The sequence below is a fragment of the Kogia breviceps genome, chromosome 5 (genome assembly GCF_026419965.1).
Source record: "Kogia breviceps isolate mKogBre1 chromosome 5, mKogBre1 haplotype 1, whole genome shotgun sequence".
Taxonomy (NCBI): domain Eukaryota; kingdom Metazoa; phylum Chordata; class Mammalia; order Artiodactyla; family Physeteridae; genus Kogia; species Kogia breviceps.
The window spans coordinates 133925769-133944113 of NC_081314.1; the positions used below are offsets into that span (position 1 = coordinate 133925769).

The following is an 18345-nucleotide window of genomic DNA, read 5'->3' on the forward strand; positions in this document are numbered from 1 at the left end:
GATGGGTGTTAGCTATTCTCTAAATGTTTGATAGAATTCACCCGTGAGGCCATCTGGTCCTGGCCTTCTGTTTGTTGGAAGATTTTAAATCACAGTTTCAATTTCATTATTTGTGATTGATCTGTTCATATTTTCTATTTCTTCCTGGTTCAGTCTTGGAATGTTATACCTTTCTAAGAATTTGTTCATTTCTTCCAGGTTGTCCATTTTATTGGCATAGAGTTGCTTATAGTAGTCTCTTGGATGCTTTGTATTTCTTCTCCTTTTTCATTTCAAATTTTATTGAGTCCCTTCCCTCTTTTCCTTGATGAGTCTGGCTAATGGCTTATCAATTTTGTTTATCTTCTCAAAGAACCAGCTTTTAGTTTTATTGCTCTATTTTTTTCTTTGCTTCTATTTCATTTACCTCTCCTCTGATCTTTATGATTTCTATCCTTCTGCTAACTTTGGGTTTTGTTTGTTCTTCTTTCTCTAGTTCCTTTAGATGTAAGTTTAGATTGTTTATTTGAGATTTTTCTTGTTTCTTGAAATAGACTTGTATTGCTATAAACTTCCCTCTTAGAACTGCTGTTGCTGTATGCCATACATTTTGGATCATTGTGTTTTCATTGTAATTTGTCTCTGGGTATTTTTTGATTTTCTCTTTGATTTCTTCAGTGATCTCTTGGTTATTTAGTACCGTATTGTTTAGCCTCCATGTGTTTGTGTTTTTTATGTTTTTTTCCCTGTAACTGATTTCTAATCTCATAGCGCTGTGGTCAGAAAAGTTGCTTGATATGATTTCAATTTTCTTAAATTTACTGAGGCTTGATTTGTGACCCAAGATGTGATCTATCCTGAAGAATGTTCTGTGCACACTTGTGAAGAAAGTGTAATCTACTGTTTTTGGATGGAATGTCCTATAAATATCAGTTAAATCTAGATGGTCTATTGTGTCATTTAATCCTTGTGTTTATTTTTTCTGGAAGGTTGCCTATCTCCACTTGGCTTAGTTGTTTTTCTGGGGTTTTATCTTGTTCCTTCATCTGGTACATAGCCCTCTGCTTTTTCATCTTGTCTATCTTTCCTCGAATATGGTTTTTGTTCCACAGTGTGCAGGATTGTAGTTCTTGCTTCTTCTGTCTGCCCTCTAGTGGATGAGGCTATCTAAGAGGCTTGTGCAAGTTTCCTGATGGGAGGGACTGGTGGTGGGTAGAGCTGGCTGTTGCTCTGGTGGGAAGAGCTCAGTAAAACTTTAATTTGATTGTCTGCTGATGAGTGGGGCTGGGGTCCTTCCCTGTTGGTTGTTTGACCTGAGGCAACCCAACACTGGAGCCTACCCGGGTGGACTCTGGGAGAGCACATGCTAAGGAGTAATTCCCAGAACTTCTGCTGTCAGTGTCTTTGTCCCCACGGTACACGACAGTCCCCCACCCCCGCCTCTGCAGGAGACCCTCCACCACTAGCAGGTAGGTCTGGTTCAGTCTCTATGGGGTCACTGCTCCTTCCCCTGGGTCCCGATGTGCACACTACTTTGTGTGTGCCCTCCAAGAGTGGAGTCTCTGTTTCCCCCAGTCCTGTTGAAGTCCTGCAATCAAATCCCACTAGCCTTCAAAGTCTGATTCTCTAGGAATTCCTTCTCCCGTTGCCAGACCCCCAGGTTGGGAAGTCTGACATGGGGCTCAGAAGCTTCACTCCAGTGGGTGGACTTCTGTGGTATAAGTGTTCTCCAGTTTGTGAGTCACCCACCCAGAAGTTATGGGATTTGATTTTATTGTGATTGTGCCCCTCCTACCATCTCATTGTGGCTTCTCCTTTGTCTTTGGATGTGGGATATATTTTTTGGTGAGTTCCAGTGTCTTCCTGTTGATGACTGTTCAGCAGTTAATTGTAATTCCAGTGTTCTCACAAGAGGGAGTGAGTGAGAGCACGTCCTTCTACTCCGCCATCTTGACCTGTCTTTTTTTTTTCTTTTTCTTTCTTGAAGGCAAGAGAAGTAGACTGAAGCCTTAATTAAGCTTTGTACCATATTCTGGAGCCAATTATGAGAAATATCCACCCCATGATATGCAAGGTTTTATAACCTTCTGGCATCAGCAAACCTTTTCTATAAAGGACCAGAGAGTACATATTTTAGGCTCTACAGCTCATAGGATCTCTGCTGCAACAACTGAGCTTGCCATGATAACACGTGATAACACATGAAAGCAGGAGTAGGTAACATGCAAACAAGTGGGCCTACCTGTAGACTGAAAAAACTTTAATTACAAAAACAGGTGGTGAGCAGGATTTGGCTCAGGGATTGAAGTTTACAGTCCCTCCTCTAGAAGGAAGAGTCATCTCATTGTATCAAAGATTACAGTAAAAATGAGCTGATCTGAAGCTTGTTCTTTTGGTTGCCTATGTCATATAACTCCAACCGAGTCCTTTACTTCCTTGGTGACTCTTCTTCCCCATCTGCTCTACAAAGATTTTCTTCAATTTATTATTTGATACTTGGGAGGAGCATAGAAAGCCCTGAAGGAAAACCACATAGCCAGGCTTGGAGAGGCTTACCGGCCTCTCTCCATTCTGTCCCCCTCAGTTGCCACATGTACATGTTTTATAAAACTAAATGGAGGTAAAGAATTCCCTGGCAGTCCAGTGGTTAGGACTCTGTGCTTTCACTGCTGAGGACATGGGTTCAATCCCGGTCAGGGAACTAAGATCCCACAAGCCGCATGGTGTGACCAAAAAAAAAACAAGTGGAGGTAAGGGTCAGTGGCAGTTTGCAACAGATTGAATAAAAGATGAGGAAACAAACTGCTGTATGTAAAGTAGGTAAACAACAAGGACCTACTGAAAAGCACAGGGACCTATATTCAATATCTTGTAATAAACCATAATGGAAAAGAATATGAAAAAGAATATATATAACTGAATCACTTTGCTGTACACCTGAAACTAACACAACATTGTAAATCAACTATACTTCAATTAAAAAGAAAAAAAAAGATGAGGAATCAAGAAGATAAAAAGGAGCAAGAACTTGGAAGGAGAGATGTACACCATAAAATGGGGCAGCAAATTGGAAAGAGATGAAGATGGGAATGAAAAGAGTTTGAAACCAAACCACAGAGAATTCAACCCAATGACACCACTAGACTGAGGTAGGGAAAGAAACATCAGGATAGACTTCCAAATGTGTTTCCAGAGTCTACTCATTAGAAATAAAATCTCTACATTGTGTATTCCTTACACTCCCAGATCGTTTGATACTTGCTCTGGGGTAAAATTGAGTATCTTAGCTTGTCCTAAGAAAAAATGTTGCCCTCAGCTTTCTGACAACCTTTGGGAACTCACGCAAGAAGAAAGGAATGCAGCTTCTCTCATGGAGATGCTATCTCTAGTACATTACGTTTCACAAGCCGTTACTGCTATGGCCCTAGATAGTCACATGAGTAGCTATTCCTGTCACACTTTTAAGTCTTTGCACAAGAAGACAAAGAACATGCCCTTGAATATTTGGAAAGGTCAACTATATTTTCTGCTTGACCTATGCAGGTTGTACAAACCACAATCTATCGGAAATAAGTAAGGCTGACTTTTTCCTTTGTATCTAGCCCACTATAAAAAGCAAGTCCTCTGTCACCTGTCTCAGATTGTTAGGGTTTAAAGGGTCCCCAAAATTCACTGAGTGAGAAAAATAAGATCTAAAGAAGGCATGTGCTTGTTCTGAGGTTGCAGAACGGATTGGAATTAGTAGCACAGCAAAGATTTAGAAGAATGATTAAACCATCTACGTAATTAGAGAGAGCTAGTGCACCAGTTTTAGCTTGGGGGAAAAAGGAAGTTCACAAACAGGAAGCCCAGAGAGAAATGCCACAGAAGAGTGTGACCCCTGTTGCCTTAGATTAGTTCAAGGACTTTCTCAGAGTCAGAGCTTCTGCAAGCAAAGTTGCATCGGCCCCTTTCCCTCTCTAGGCAAGTCACTTGAACTTTCTGAGCCGCAGCTTCCTCATTGGAAAAGTGAAAATAATCCAGTAAACTCAAGCCTCAATAACCAAGGAGTAGTGATGCTTGACAGACAGAGGCATTAAGAAGGGGAGCTATGTTGACATAGAAAGAAATGAGGTGATGAGAATGACCATGTTCTTTTCAGGGGACAAACTGAGAAACAGTTAAGCAGATGTGACAGGAAATTCTAAACCAACGGCTTTCAACTACAAGCACCAAAATCTCTCTCCCTAAGGTGATCGCTGGCCATTGTCGCCCATTTAGACCACATGGAACACACCAAAAATGAGAGGGAGTTAATACACCTCAAAGGTAGTCCTCAACCAAAGACGGAAGAATCCCATCTCCATTGCCCTGGGAGTGAGAGCAAGGGCAACAGCTCTGGAAGCACGTTCTAGAGTGTCACCTGACAGAACTGAACTGCTGCCACACAGAGCAGTAACCTGTTTTATATCACACCCTTGGATCGTTTTCTTTTCTTTCCTGTCTCACCTCCCCACTCGCTGCTGCTATTTCCTTGAATCATCTCCCAAATAAACTACTTATATTCAAATCCTTGTTTTAGAATCTGCTACTGAAAGGCTCTAACCCAAGAGAGCCACACAGAAACACCCAGCATGTAGTCCAGGATGCACGCCTGGGAGTTATGTCAGAAGGACACACCGTGTTTGCAAGTTGTTGTGTATGCATGTGTACTGGGTGGAAAAGAGAGTTTAGAGCAAGTTAACTTTAAATAGAAAACTTCTAAAGTAAGGCTGAAGCTTCTAAGAGCAAGAGAGAACTTGAGCAGGAAATATTTGTGCAGAGGCCCAACAGGCAGTAAAAGAAGATCATATCAGCAAAGCCCATTGGAATAAATAAGAAATGTAAGGGACAGAAAGAGAAGCAACAATGGAACCTATTTTAACCTCTAACACATCTATCTTCTATCAGGACATGCACAGATAACACACAAGTCCTTTATTTTTTTTTTAATTTTTATTCTATTTTTTTATTTTTTATTTTTGGCTACTTTGGGTCTTCGTTGCTGCACGTGGGCTTTCTCCAGTTGCGGTGAGCGGGGGCTACTCTTTGTTGCAGCGCACGGGCTTCTCATTGCGGTGGCTTTTCTTGTTACAGGGCACGGACTGTAGGCGCATGGGCCTCAGAAGTTGTGGCACGTGGGCTCAGTAGCTGTGGCTCACGGGCTTTAGAGCGCAGGCTCAGTAGTTGTGGCACACTGGCTTAGTTGCTCCACGGCATGTGGGATCTTCCCGGACCAGGGCACGAACCTGTGTCCCCTGTATTGGCAGGCAGACTCTTAACCACTGCCCCACCAGGGAAGTCCCCTACACAAGTCCTTTAAAAGATAAAGAAATGAGTCCCATTGGCAGGCTGCCAATTGGGCTCTGCATTTATCTGCTGGGGAGAATGCAGAGGGCAGCTGATTCCCTAGTCAAAATTGCCCTTCTTAGAAGTACTTGCAGGTACAAATAGATGTTGTCTCTTGTAGGTTGTGACCATCAAGGAAGAGGGGGGACAGGCTCATCATTCCAGGCGGGCCATTCCTGAGTAGCTGAGGATCAGGTAATATGATAATTCCACCTTTTTCCCCCATGGGCTTTGGCAAAGCATGAGGGTGCAATGACTGCTACATTTACTTCTCATTCTGGCCATGAGTATTATTCGTTGTTAAGTATTGCTAACTGGCAGAGAGGCTCTAAGCTGGTTTTCATGGTCCACCTGACAATCATAGTATCCTTCTGGGATTCAATGCATAGTGTGAACTCCTCCCCTTGGGTGTGGGTGGGGCCCGGGCCTTGCCAATATAACGTGACAAAGATGGTGGGATATATGTGATTACACTACTTAAGATTATAACAGCTGTCTTGCAGGGAACCTCTTTCGCTGGCTTCCTTTGAGGAAGCAAGTACTTATGTTGGGAAGATCCATGTGCCGAGGAGCTGGAGGGAGCCTTCAGCCAACAGCCAGGAACATGTCAAAAGAACTGAGTTCTATCAACAGCCACACCAGCTTGGAAGTGAATCCTTCCCCAGTGAAGCCTCAGATGAGCCTGCAGCCCCAGCTGACACTTTTATGGCAGCCTTGTAAACAGAGGACTAGAAGACCCAGCTAAGCCATGCCAGATTCCTGACCTGTAGCAATTGTGAAATAATAAGTCCATGTTGCTTTAAGCTGTTAAATTTGTGGTAATATTATTAGCCAGCAATAGATAATTAACGTGCTAACTATAATCTTGTGTTGACTTATTATGGGTTCTTAGTCCTAAGAATTGTGCTGTTTATCTTGAATAAGTTCTAACAAATAAACCTGAGATTTGCAAATTGTTGAATTTGGTGTTGCCATTCAAAAACCCGTTATAGTGAATGTGGGGTCTGTCCAACTGACCAAAAAGATTTCCACCATAACTTCTTGGGTGGGTGATAAAAGGAACGCTGACACTGGCCAGATCTGAAGAGCTAGAAAAGTCCCACTATGCCTGATGTGGGTAAGAATCAACCTCCAAACAAAAGGAAATATCAATGCATTGAGTTCTATTTTCCTCACACTTGAGCTTCAGGAAAACTTAGAGAAAGCTGGAAATGTGAACAATGACGAGTTAAAGAGCCATGATTTGAAACAAAAGCATGAGATTTTAAAAAAGCATCATGTTCTTGAAAAATTGGTGAAATTCGCATGCAGTGACCAGAACTAAGGAGAACTCAGCAGGACTTCAGCCTGTATGTAAACCTATCTGATTAAATAAAGGTAGTTGTCAAAGAACTGACAAAAGCCATGATATAGTGCTAGTTGTTGTCATGCTTTCAACAATGAAAGAAAAGGGTTGTAAAATTCATCATGAAATGACTTTGTTGTAATCCATTGTTACCACACAGAGAGCCTAGAAAAGCATATAACATAGGCATTGCTACATATTCAAATCGTGTCTTCTAATGCACAAATGCTGGTACATATGCAACAGTTCACGGGCTCAGAAGTGGCTTCTTTCCTTTCTCGAATTTATCCTTCCCTACTCCTTGACACGCACGGATTCTTTGGTATTGGCTCACGATACTTCCCCCGATGGCCACCTGTCTCAAGCTGGTGGGGATGATCTCTCCCCGGGACCCTCAGTCCCTTCAGCTCCTTTATGTGCCCTGCCCAGTGTCCTCCTTTTTATTCACCCAGCCTCCAATATGCTTGTCTTTTGTCTGTTCCATACGCTTCCTTTATGGATGAAGAGTAAGCAATCAGGGTGTCAGTAAAGTGTGGAAAAAGGGAAGAAGAGAATCTGTCTCTCATTGTATCTCCAAGGGACAGGGTCCTTTCACATCCAGAGGTGACCTCCCCTTAGATTACATTTCCCATGTGGCACTCCCCTACTGAAATAGCAGGTACTTCTCTTACCCTGTGTTTCACTCAGTTACCCATGCACCAAGCTTCGATGGGGGTGTGGGATGCTTTGGAGACTGATGGAAGCAAAAGATCATCCATGGGGCTTCCCTGGTGGCACAGTGGTTGAGAGTCTCCCTGCCAATGCAGGGGACATAGGTTCGTGCCCCCGTCCGGGAAGATCCCACATGCCGCCGAGCAGCTGGGCCCGTGAGCCACGGCCGCTGAGCCTGCGCATCCGGAGCCTGTGCTCCACAACGGGAGAGGCCACGACAGTGAGAGGCCCGTGTACTGCAAAAAAAAAAAAAAAGATCATCCAACTACACCCACTTCCTAGCTCAGAGGTACTTGGGCCTTGCTCTCTCCCTTGTTCCATCTTTCATATGAGAAGTACCCTTCTCATGTTCAGCCTACCATCCACTCCTACATAGGTGTAGGGGGAAAGGGAAGATGCAGACTCAGTCTTAAGTCTCTTCTAGGGCACCACCAATGTACATTGGTACATCTAACGGGTACCAAAGCTGGTGCGTCATGTTCCTTCCCCCACTCATTTCTTGACAGTGTGAGCGCCATTGCTGTAAGATCCAGTTGCATTTTATACACTGCCAAGGATCCTGACTGGTCCACTAGCAGATATGCTATGCCTCCAGAGGTCCATTATCTAAAGCCCATCTGGGACACCCAAGTTCCAGAACAAGACCCAATCTCTGACCTGAAGCTTCTGGCACTGCCCCCTGGTGATGTGAAAATATTTAGGAAAAACTGAAAAGTTGCAAAAGTTTTATTCTGGGCTGTGAGTTAGCTAACATAATATTTGAACTTATATTTTAGCTCAAAAACATATCCAAGTTCTCCTGGTTGTCTTCCCCAAAATGAAGGTCAGGATCGACTAGAACATTTAGCAAAGTAAAACAAAGCATGAGGTTTGGCTCCAAATAGCACCGCATGCGGGCACTAGGACAGCCATATTTGGACTCCATTGTGTTTTCTATTCCAGATGGAAATTTCCTAGCATATCATTAAAGTGAGCTTGTGAGTTCCCTTGGAGATGATACAAAATAATTGTAGATATTTTTATTCCCTTCCTAATTTAAATATTTCCCATTGGAATAAATTCTTATTCTCTCTCACTTGACCCTAATGATTCAAACGAGAGACCAAGTGAACTGAAGGTTCCTCCACAACATCCATGAAGTAAGGCTCTCTGGTCCTAGGTGGAAAATGCCTGCACGTACTAAAATTATTCTGCTCAAGTTACAGCTGCCCAGTTCCAAGGACAAAAATTCAGAGCTATAAAGCTTTCTGATTCTGAATCGTTTCTAAGTAGACTTCTTGTGTGAGCAATGGTTTTTGCTAAATGAATTGCATACCAGGGTCACATTTGGACTAAATATCCTCTGCCTTTGGGTTAATGGGTTGAATAATAATTAAATTTGGATGAATCAAAATTATCATTCAGCATGCTGGGCACCGTGGGGCAGGACTTCTAAGGCAAGAGTAACTACTGTCTGAGCACTGAACTTGTCTTTAGAGTATACTCTAAATCAGTAGCCCCCAACCTTTTTGGCACCAGGGACCGGTTTCGTGGAAGACATTTTTTCCACGGACCCAGGGGGCCGGGGGATGGTTTCGGGATGATTCAAGCGCATTACATTTATTGTGCAATTTATTTCTATCATTACATCGGAATATGTAATGAAATGATTATACGAGTCACCATAATGTAGAATCAGTGGGAGCCCTGAGCTTGATAGGGCTTTGATATGAGTCTGCAAGCAATTGATTTATTATGGTCTCTGTGCAGTCGAACCTCTCTGCTAATGATAATCTGCCTTTGCAGCTGCTGCCCAGCGCTAGCATCACTGCCTCAGCTCCAGCTCAGATCATCGGGCATTACATTCTCATCGGGAGCGCGCAGCCTAGATCTCTCGCATGCGCAGTTCACAGTAGGGTTCACGCTCCTAGGAGAACCTAACGCCGTCGTCGCTGACCTGAGAGGAGGCGGAGCTGCAGGCGATCATGCGAGTGACGGGGAGCAGCTCTAAATACAGATGAAGCTTCGGGCGCTTGCCCCCCACTCACACCCCCCCCCGGAAGTTGGGGACCCCTGCTCTAAATGAGTGATTTTTATTTGCCATGCCTGCTGCAAGGTTTTCTGTTGTCCAGCTCACAAAGGATTCTACGAGAGGCAGGGTTTGGGGACAACGCCTCCACTCTTGTGCATTCCACAATCCCTCCTTCACATCCTACTCCTCAGTGGGCCACCGAGCTCACAGCTGATAGGAAAAAACCCTTTGGGATGTAGGAAAGAGGGAACTTGCCCTCTTTCCTACAACCCATGGCCACCCAGTCTCCTCAAGTGCCTTATTTCCTTCCCTTCAGGCTCTTCTTCTGTTTTTCTCACCTGTTCAGTTTTAGCCCTTTTCAGGCCAAGGGAAGAGGACGGGGAGTGAGGCTTGGAACAAAATGCTCTGAGGGCACTATTTTGGGAACAGTGACCCAGCAGGCCAACTGTCTGTCACTTCCACACCTATCACTTTCAGGACTGGTTCTTCTGGGAATCTAATCCCAGGAAAGCTTTGCGGGGGGGTGGGGGGGGTTGTTACCCTAGAGCATGCTGTTGCAATGGGAAATGTTGAAAGAGGAAAAAACAAAGCCTGTAACCTGATGCCAGTCTCAAATACTCTCCACCAACCATAAATCAAGAGAAAGTGGGGCTTCCCTGGTGGCGCAGTGGTTGAGAATCCGCCTACCAATGCAGGGGACACGGGTCCGAGCCCTGGTCCGGGAAGATCCCACGTGCAGCGGAGCAACTGGGCCCGTGAGCCGCAACTACTGAGCCTGCGCATCTGGGGCCTGCGTTCCGCAACAAGAGAGGCCCGCGCACCGCGATGAAGAGTGGCCCCTGCTCGCCGCAACTGGAGAAAGCCCTCGCACAGAAACGAAGACCCGACACAGCCAAAAATAAATAAATGAATAAAAGGTTACTATTAATTAAAGAAAAAAATAAAAAGAGAAAGTGAGATAATTTCCATCACACTCAAACAGCATGTTCTCTGGGGTTTGCAGGAACAGAAAAGACAATATGGAGAATATGTATTTCTCTGTTGTTCTGAAATCAAAGCCCAATTAGTCAGAAGATAAATCCAAGAGACTTCGGTAATAAAACATATGTCCCAACCATGCCTTATTAAAGCAAGCCCTAAACATCAGAAAAGGATAGACCGTAAGGCAACTGCAGTCGAGAACATCTTTGTTTACATTACAGGATTTACAGGTAAACTTTGAAAGCACTCTATCAACTGAAGAAAATATTTTAATTGGCCTTTAAAATATTCTTATGAGGCAAATTCAGCTTGTTTAAAATGTTTCCTGACTGGTCTCTGGTTATGATAGCTCGTTACGGTGTCTTAACACCGTAAGAATTATTAATCATTATGTCAGTTTTTTAAAAATCATTCCAGATTTTATCCAATTCTGGTAGAGGTTATTTATACCTTAGAATAAGCTGTTCTTAACAGCTTCATGTCAAAGGAAAAAATCTGGAATGAGTTATAATTATGACCTCATTTAATATCTTTCTAAATTATAATGTCTTGGGAAATTTTGCTCATATAATTCTTTGAGCCTGGGATGTCCTTTTATCCCCTTCCTAAAATTCTGCTTATCATTAAAGACCTAATTCAGACACCACTTTCATCCATGAAACTGTTCCTAATTCTTCACCAGCATTTACCAAACGTTCCTCTTTGCTCCAAAGACATTGCATCTATCTTCACTCAGCATTTTATAATGATCATTTTGCTTTATGTTATAGTTACTTGCCTACATCTGTCTTCCTGAGTTAAAATATCTTCAGTGGAACAGACAGGATCTTATACATTTTGCATCCCAGGAAACTGATAAGGTGCCCGGAATTAGTAAGCATCCAACAAAGGTTAAGTTACATGAAATTGAATTGTACGGGTTTGATCTGCTAGAAATTGTTTTTCAGCTTGTTCTCTTCATTTGTTTGAAGCAGTTTGTGCATTTCAATAATTATGAAACCCAAACTTCAATCAGTTAGGACACATAGTTCTAGTGCCTTCTCTCCTCCTGTGTTAATTTTGAGTTCCAGTAAGTGCCAGGAGATAAGCAAAACATCTTCTGATGCATGCTGTCTCAGATTGGAATCGCACCAGGTACAAGTCCAAGTGGGTGAATAATGCAATGGCAATTTGGCCTGACTTCAGCTGCTTGCGGGCAAGCTAGTTAATAATTAATTAAGGTAAACTGTTCTATAAATGCTTTGTTTCAAACTCCCCCACTTGTTCCCTCACTCAGTAACTCCCTCATTTATTATCAACAAATGATGTTTGAGCCCATAGTACATAGTACGCAACTTTAGCAAATAGAATTACAGAGTTCAATAAGGACATAGAACTGAACTCCTATAAAGAAATGAGGGGCATATTAATAGAAGATTCAAACTTTTCATATTCAAAAATCTAAAAGATTGTTTTAACAGAAAATGTTCCTCCAGAATATGCCCTGGGTGAGAAAGAAGAGTTCGTTTTTCAGCAAAGACTGGGACTATTTTAGTAATTGCATTTCAAAACATACATTGTGCCGTTGAGATCATGTAAATAATTCAGACTAAGGTCACCAACCATGCACAGCAAGAGTAATTGCAGACATGTATCCAGAGACAGTGACCGTCTCTGGGAAATCCCATTTGTCATGCTCTACTGAGTTTGCACCAGCCTCTCCACCGTGTCTCCCTCAAAGCCGAGGCCTCACCAATCTGGCTTGATGTTGTTTTGCTATGACCTGAAACCTGATATTCTAGATCTAGAAAACTACTCCCAGGCTGCAATTTGTGGCTGGGATTCTGCTTACAAATATCGAGAGTCATACAAACCTTTCAGATGCTATGAGGTTATTTTTGTAGAAGAAGAAATCAGAGCAAATTCCCAAGTGTTCCTTTTCATTTGCATTTTTAATTTTATGACATTTTATCTATTTATGTTTATTGAAGTATTGTTGATGTACAATATTATATAAGTTACAGGTGTACAACAGAGTGATTCATGATTTTTAAAGTTTATACTCCATTTATAGTTATTTTTAAATGTTGGCTATAGTCCCCATGTTGTACCATATATCCTTATAGCTTATTTTATACATAGTAGTTTGTACTTCTTAAGCCTCTAACCTTATATTCCTCCTTCCCACACTCCCCACTGGTAACCACTAGTTTTTTCTCTATATCTGTGAGTCTGCTTCTTTTTTGTTATATCCACTAGTTTGTTGTATTTTTTAGATTCTACATATGTAATATCATACAGTATTTGTCCTTCTCTTACCTTTTTCACTTAGCATAATGCCCTCCAAGTCCATCCATGTTGCTACAAATGGCAAAATTTCATTCTTTTTTATGGCCAAGTAGTATTCCATTTTGTGTGTGTGTGTGTGTGTGTGTGTGTGTGTGTTTATACACCACATTTTCTTTATTCATTTGCATTTGTAGCCCTGCAACTCTGGCTAGAGCCAGGGGCTTACCTGCCACAGCAGTGTTCAGCTGCCTCAGCTCACCTCACAGTAGCGACAGAACGAGATGCAGTTCAAAGAATAATTGCCCATTATACCCAAGGCTGCTGTGTATAATCCTATTCTGGGAGAAACTCACACAAGTGTAGAAAGAGTAGGCAAAGGACTCTGGACTGTGGTTATTCTATTTACTATTGAACGTTTTTCACTAAAATGTGCTTCTTTGGTTTTCTGTAAGCATTAGGTATATCTGTTAGAATGTTGTTGATACAAGTCACAGAATACCCAATTTGAAGTAGCTCAAACAGTAAGAAAACTTGTGATAGGGAAAGGCAGCATTCTTTAATTCAGTGGATAAATAATATCAAAGCCCCTGGTTCTTTCTATATTTTAGTTTTGTCATCCTCCGTATGTCACGTGACACCCTGTATAGTCAAAATATGGCTGCAGCAGCATCAGATGGCAGCTTTAAACACAACAATATGTAGAGAAGAGGAGGGGAGTTTCCGCCTGTCTCTTAATTATTTTTAGCGAGGAAATTTCCAGAGGCTCCCCAATTGATTTCTCAGCAAGTCTTATTGGTTAGATTTAGTCACGCGCCCATCCCTAAATCAATATCTGTGAAGGGAATGAATTTATTATGATTGCCTTAAACCAATCATAATTCACTCCCTGGGGTCCATAGAGACTGTCACTTATCCTGCACTCATGAGAAGGTGACACCAGGACAAAATCAAGCCTCAAGGGAAAGGGGATGGGGTGGTTTAGGATAGGCAAATAACTGTCACAACAGAATTAAAGAACACATTTGGCAGGGGAAGGAGACTGGTTACAAACGAAGGACTTCTCTATTAGAGTATAAACCAATCTTGACCTCCCAATGATGAAAGAAAAGGTCACCAAACAGTTTTATTTCAAAGAGGTTTTCCGAAGCCTTGCCAGTGAATTCATTTATTTACTCACCAAAGTTAATGAGGCTTTTGTATTTATAAAACACCATTAAAATTCCAAAGCAAATTTCCAAATTCTAAATAGCATCTTTACTTGTGGACAAGGCTTCCAAAATCCCATGAGAACTTTTATTTTAAAAACTAAATTTTATACAGAGAACAGATCAATGGTTGCCAGAGGTAGGGGTGGTGGTGGATGAGACGGGTGAAGGTGGTCAGACGGTACAAACTTCTAGTTATAAAATAAATAAGTCCTAAGGAAGTAATGTACAGCATGGTGACTACAGTTAATAATATCATATTGTATATTTGAAAGTTGCTAAAAGAGTGGATCTTAAAAGTTCTAATTACAAAAAAAAATTTTGTAACAGTGTGCAGGGATGGATGTTAACTAGACTTATGGTGATCATTTTGCAACTTACACAAATATTGAATCTTATGTTGTACACCTGAAACTAATATAACATATCTCAATAAAAAATAAGTAAAAAATTTTAATGTTTGAAAATGATCTCAATAGTACAAAAGAATAGTCCTAAATTTCTAGATTTCATATAATTTTCTTGAATATAAAATTTTCAAAAGGCAAAACACACTTTTTCTGAAATCCACAAAACAAATGCAAGATGTGAGAAATGTAGTTTATCTCTTTTGCCAAGCTCATCTCAACACCTTCCCCTGTTTTTTATCTGCAGCTGTCCCCCTCTCCTCCTCAATATTTTCTCACATTTCTCATTCTTTTCTTCTCCTAGTTTCTCTTCTTTCTCCATTCCTCACCATTTTTTCATAATAATTTTGCACCATTTGCTATCTGCTCTGACCCTCTCCCATCTCCCTATCTGTCTCTATATTTTCCTTTAGTCCATCTCCATTCCTCTTCCATCCTTATTTTCCCTTAACTAGTCCTGCTACTACAAGTGATGTCAGTGCAAATGACCTTAGATGTGAAAAGTTCTTTACTACCTAAAAGACTTTCTTCACATATATTATCTCATTTGATGTGTCTCTTAAATTGCCTGTGTTCTGGTTGGTCACATAGTAGGTATTCAATACAGATTAATTTAATTGAAAAAGACTTTTCATCTTTGCCTATTAATTATGTCTTTTATATTTACATATATAAAATATCTATTGTTGCATAACTTACTGGCTTAAAAGAATACTCTTTATTGTCATAATTTAATAGATTGACTAAGTGGTTCTTCTGTTTATCTTACCTGAACTCACCTGGTACTACATTCAGTTGGTGACTGGGCTGACCTGTAAAGTTCAGGATGGCATAAGCCTTTCAATTGTTGATAGAAGCTTGAATTACCTAAAGAAAAACATACAAAATGAAAATGTAGATAGTTCTTTTGTTTCGACTTCTCTTGATGCTGCATCCATTGATTTTTTGGATGGGGAACAACATAATATTAGAACAAAATCTTTCCCAGGTGGAATTTGAAAAAGCCAGTGATCTAATCTTTTAAAAATTATTGTCATGAGGCGGTTGAGAAGAACAGAACTTTACTGGAGAGCAAGTATGTCTACAGACTTACATAAGCAAAGAAGGAGAGGAAAGCTGTTCAGAGAGCCGTCGACTACAATCTATTCCAAGATGACAAGATTTCTTTCCATTTGCAACAGGAAACTGCTGAGTGAAGGGAGCACAGTGTCAGAATCAAAGAATGAATCCATATGGGACCAGAGTCAATCTTAGTGGGATTCCTGGAGGCCAGAGTCATGACCCTAAAAGTCTTTAGAGAGAGGAGTGAACACAACAACAAATGTGGGAGAAGGGAAGGAATGACTATAATTTTTTTTTTTTTGGCCGCGCCATGCAGCATGTGGGACCTTAGATCCCTAACCAGGGATCGAACCCATGCCCCCTGCAGTGGAGACACACACTCCTAACCGCTGGACGGCCAGGGAATTCCCTATAACTTCCTTTTAGAAAATAAAAACTCAAATTCTATAATAAGTGAAGACAAAACCTCTCTTTGAAAATACACTATAAACTGGCAGTGGCTTTTGGTAATGAAACTTATTGACCGAAACTGATTAGGAGAAACAATATTCAATCAAAACAAATATACCTGAGTAAATAAAAAGCTTGCAAGTAACATCTTTTCTGTCACAGATACAGATGTAAATAATATCAGTGCTAGTCCTATATTAAAAGACCCATGATAATAAAAGAAGCTTTTGTACTGTAAAGCTCTTCATTTTCCAATTAATGAAACATAAGGAGGGGGTTGATCTGGAACTTCTCTAGGGGGTTCAGAATTCAAATTTATTCTGCTTAAAGGGAATCAAATTCACAGCCAAATGAATTGTCAGTGTCATTTTTTATCAAAGCAATCAAAGAAATTTCAAAATGTAGCGTGTTTATTTTTTTAAATTAGTTTCTTTATTTACTTTTTGGCTGCGTTGGTTCTTCGTTGCTGCGCGCGGGCTTTCTCTAGTTGCAGAGAGCAGGGGCTACTCTTCGTTGTGGTGCTCGGGCTTCTCACTGCAGTGGCTTTTCTTGTTGCGGAGCACGGGCTCTAGGCACGTGGGCTTCAGTAGTTGTGGCTCGCGGGCTCTAGAGCACAGGCTCAGTAGTTGCGGCACACGGGATCAGTTGCTCCGCGGCATGTGGTATCTTCCCGGACCAGGGATCGAACCCGTGTCCCCCTGCATTGGTAGGTGGACTCTTAACCACTGAACCACCAGGGAAGTCCCTGTAGCGTGTTTAAAAGTTGAGGAGCACCCACCTAACTAGATGATAGAAGAAACAGGTAAAAATCAGAATAGCCATCACTGTCTTTGGGATTTCGGAGATCTCAATAACATAGATGAGATCCACAAATAAAATAACTCAGAGTCACTTAAGACCAAAATCACTACAAGGAATATATGAGAGTGGAAAGGATGAATAAATGAGGTAAAATCATAGGGAATGGGTTTCAGGCTGGTCATTAAAACATCAGGGCAATAATGATCACTTACCAGTTTCGATGGAAGGCAAAAAAGTAATTTTGAAAAGAAGAAAATGTTTTGTGTTCTTGGAACTATCTTAAGCAAGAAGGAGGCCCATTCTAGTTTCCAGAAAAATATATCATTGTCTGAAGTGGAAGTGGGATGAGAAGGGAAGAGAACTTACTTTTATTGGAAGGTACATGGCCAGACGTGAAGCTTAGCGTCTACATGTACTTTCTTATCTGATCCCAATAATAACCCCAGTAGAAGACGTCACTGATCCCATTTTACAAATATGAGTAACAATTTAATGAGTGCTTCTCGTATGAAGAAACTACGCTTAAGACATCGCATGGACTATCTATCTCATCTAAGCCTTACAACAACTGTTAAGTGAGTGCCAACATTATCCCATTTTACAGAAGTGAGGTTCAGATGTTGAGGCGCAGATGTTGAGGTCACTTGTCTATGGTCATATATACATTAACAGTAGAGCTGGGATTTCAAGAACCCTGGACTCCTTCACAGCACATGCTCTTCCCACTATACTAAATGAAAAATTCCAAATGAGTATGAACTGTAGAAACCATGTTGAAGAGGAAACTGACCCAGACAAGACCAGGCCATCAGTGGCAGAACTTGTCTACTTTCATCTAGTGCTCTTTCTAGCTCCCCACAAGGCTAGAATGAAGTCTGTGAGATCTGCTTTGTCTTATTCCATCCTCACCAAAACAAGCCTTCTGACATTAACTTGATTTTCAAAACAAAGGTTTCTCATCCTAGAAAGAAGAGGCACTATAAGGAAGTTACTTAAAAATAAAGGTGTTAAATGTAAAATAGATAGCTAGTGGGAAGCTGCCACATAGCACAGGGAGATCAGCTCAGTGCTTTGTGACCACCTAGAGGGGTGGGATAGGGAGGGTGGGAGGGAGGGTGACGCAAGAGGGAAGAGATATGGGAACATATGTATATGTATAACTGATTCACTTTGTTGTAAAGGAGAAACTAACACACTATTGTAAAACAGTTATACTCAAATAAAGATGTTCAAAAAAAAGAAGAAGAAATGTGAACACTGAGAGACACAACAGGGGACGCCTGTGCACAAAGGAAATAGGATGAGAAAAGGCAGCATTAGGACGGCCATCTGCAAGCCAAGGAGAGAGATCTAAGAAAAATCAACTCTGCCAGCATCTTGGACTTCAGCTTCCAAAAGAGAGAGAAAATAAAACTTTGCTGTTTAAGCCAAAAAATAAATAAATAAATAAAGGTGTTAAAGGGAAGTCTTTGAAAAGGTCCCCTAAGAATTTTTTTCCTAATCAGATGGCCAGCATCGTTAATCATCAGGGAAATGCAAATCAAAACCACAATGAGATACCACTTTATACTTGTCAGAATGGCTATCATCAAAAATGTCTACAAATAACAGATATCGTCGAGGATGTGGAGAAACGGCTACACTGCTGGTGGGAATGTAAATTGGTGCAGCCACTCTGGAAAACAGGATGGAGGCTTCTCAAAAATCTAAAAATAGAACTACCATATGCCCCAGCAGTTCCACTCCTGGGTATATATC

General features: G+C 41.3%; 1 long non-coding RNA gene across 1 annotated transcript in view; it reads right to left on the reverse strand.

The window, feature by feature from the left end:
* Positions 1-16454, reverse strand: part of LOC136794277 (uncharacterized) — a 157103-nt gene extending 140649 nt beyond the window's left edge. The window contains exons 1-2 of the long non-coding RNA XR_010840827.1: positions 16227-16454; positions 15054-15141 (exon numbers count right to left, since the gene is read on the reverse strand). This is a non-coding gene — a long non-coding RNA (uncharacterized lncRNA). The remainder of the gene's footprint in view (positions 1-15053; positions 15142-16226) is intronic.
* Positions 16455-18345: the final 1891 nt, after the last annotated feature.